The sequence below is a fragment of the Octodon degus genome, unplaced genomic scaffold, assembly GCF_000260255.1.
Source record: "Octodon degus isolate 3935 unplaced genomic scaffold, OctDeg1.0 scaffold00111, whole genome shotgun sequence".
Classification (NCBI taxonomy): Eukaryota; Metazoa; Chordata; class Mammalia; order Rodentia; family Octodontidae; genus Octodon; species Octodon degus.
The window spans coordinates 1,931,532-1,934,459 of NW_004524687.1; positions in this window are offsets into that span (position 1 = coordinate 1,931,532).

Sequence of the window (2,928 nt, forward strand, 5' to 3'; positions counted from 1 at the left end):
AAAAAAAAAAAACAAAACACTGTAACAGAGGTCTTCCCTCTGGTTCTTAGCAGTCTTATCCTACACACTTGTGCAATTTGTAAGTGAAATACTTGTTGGAGAGTAGAAGTTCTATTCCCCAGGATCACATGCTGAGAACAAAGACTATACCCAACATATTTAATGAGTTAGTGAGATCATTAGTTACTGAGATTTTACTCTCCCAGGAATGGTTGTTAATGTAAGTAGTTAATTCTTGGATGTTTTTGAAGTAGGTACCTGATTCATTTAAAAAAAAAAAAACGTAGTTAGTATAGGGTCTTACTGCATAGCTCAGACTTGTAGTGATCCTCCTGTTTTCAGCCTCCCCAACACAAGGATTACAGGTATGCACTACCATGCTTGGTGTCCACTGCCAGCTCAGAATGCCTGGCTCAGCATGCCCAGTGGCGGGTCCCAGGGATCAAACCCATCCCTGCGTTTGCCTAAGCAGGTGCTTAGTTTTCTGAGCTATCTCACCAGCCCTCTGATTCTTAAGATGAGTCTGAACTTTAGGTGACTGGCTTCTCTTTCCTGTCAGCAGTGCATAAAAAGCTGTTGTCATTTCCTCTTCTGCCCATGCTGTGTTCTTTATTGGATCACAAGTCCGCTTCTTTAGGACTTAAAACTCCTTTGCCATATCCAGGAAACTCATCTTGCCACACAGCATTGCCTTTAGTGGTCATCTTTCTTCGTGATACTCTAGTCACTATTTACCATAGTATTAGTATGCCTTCTTCCTTGCTAGGTTTTTAGATTTTCTGATCTTTTTACTGGTAGGCCTACAGTACCTGATTTAAAAAAAAAATAAAATAGAATACTTTAAAGTGCCAAGGGAAGCTAATCAGGAACACAATAGTAATAAAATTTTCTTCCAGCTTCTTCTAGCTCTAAAATGTACAGATTTTGGAAAGCCCTAGGAGGCTCACTTTTTTTCAGGGGAGGACGGTAGTACTAAGGATTGAACCCAGGGCCCTTGCACTGAGCTATACCTTGGCCCAATTGTAAGACAGGGTCTTGATAACTTGTTTAGGCAGGACTTTGTTTTGATCCTCCTGCCTCAGGCCTGCCAACTATTGGAATTACAGGTATGTACTACCAAACTTGGCTAATGGCTTTATCAAATCTTATGACTTTTTCTTCAAACTTCGTTTTAACTGGGCTGGCATGCTAGCCTAGGCAGAGTTGGAAATTCTCAACAGCAAAAACCCATCTTTTTTTTTTCTTTTTAATTTTTATTTGTGTGTGTGTGTGGCCAGCTCAGCCCACCAGGGGGCAGGGCTGGCTGGCATGTGGTGCTGGGGGATTGAACCACGGTCCCTATGCTTTGCTAAGCTTGTTCTAAGTTGGCGCTTTAGACCACTGAGCCATCTCACCAGCCCCCATCTTTTTTTAAGCATATATACATAATTTTTTTTTGGGGGGGTATATTTTAGGTAAAGGTATACAGGGTGTTCAGGGTCTCACTACAGCCTCCCAAGAACTGGAATTATAGGCGCACACCACCATGCCCACTCTTGACTGCCGTCTCAACGGGTCTGGGGCCAGGGTCAGCATGGCAAGGCCGGGGATTGAACCCTAGACCCCTGCTCCTGCGTGCAGACACTTAAATCAGTTGAGCTATTTGGCCGGCCTCCTTTACTTCAAAGGTGCTAACATTTATTGCTCATGATCTTCTAGCATCTCACTGATTCCCAAATTTTGAGTTGTGGATGTTGCTACATTATTTTACAATAAGTTGTGTGATATTCCTAGTCAAGGACTTTTAAAGTATTAAAATTGCTTCTAGGTTTCAGTCTTTTCCCTAGCGCTCTGGAATTTTTAACTAGGAAGAGTAAAAAAAAAAAAAAAAAATCCATGTCTCTTCCCAGTCATGATGAGACCTCCCAGAATAAGTATGCTTTCTTCAAAGTTGTTTTATTTTTTTTTTAATTTAATTTAATTTTGCAGAACCAGGGATTGAACTCGGGCCCTTGTGCTTGCCAGGGAAGCACTTATTCCACTGAGCCATCTCCCCAGCCCCTAAAACTTGTTTTAATACAGAGCCCTGAAAATCAGCAACTGGCAAAAGCAGCCTGTGTCTGAGCAAAAGACAAATCAGATCCCATGACCGTATTTGGATGTTTGTAGTTCATATAAAAAACAGGCACACAAGTCCACTTGACAGATGACTATCTTGGCAAACACTATCACAGCACTGTCAGCCCTACTGGTTTGGTTTTTTGGGGGGCTTTTGGCAGTACTGGGAATTGAACCCAAGACTTTTGCACTGAACTACACCCCTAGCCCTTTTTAGACACAGGGTCTAAGTTGTTCAGTCTGGGCTCAAACTCCTGCCTCAGCTTCCCAGCATAGGATCACAGAAATGTACCACCACATCCAGTTTCATATGTCACTTACTAAGCTGTTAGGTGAGATGAGCCCTGATTTGAATTGAATTTTCAGTTTCACAAAAAAAAAAAAAAAAAGTTTGAAATATGTGTTTGATTAAATGCAGAGAGGTAGGCCAGTTCAGTTTTTATTAAAGAACAATTTGAACCTTAGATGACTGTAAGCCTGGCCTAAAAGTTTAATAGTCTTCCCCCTCCATATGCATGTGTATACAACACATACACAACTGAAACTCACATTACTAGAGTTAATAGAGCTTAGGTATCCGTAACAGTCCCAGTTTTTGCTGTGGGAAAGCCAGAAGATAGAGACAGTGTCATATGCTGTAATTCAGTTACAATGCCTGAAGTAAGGCAGCTGACAGATACAAAACACTAAAGAAGATGCTATTGTGGCAACCATTTATTTCATGTCTGAGGAAACAGCTCAATAATTACACCATCCTTTACCTGTAAAGGAAAAAGTCCAGCTGGAATCAAGCAAAGTGGAATTCGGCAAATCAACCAAACTACTTTATGT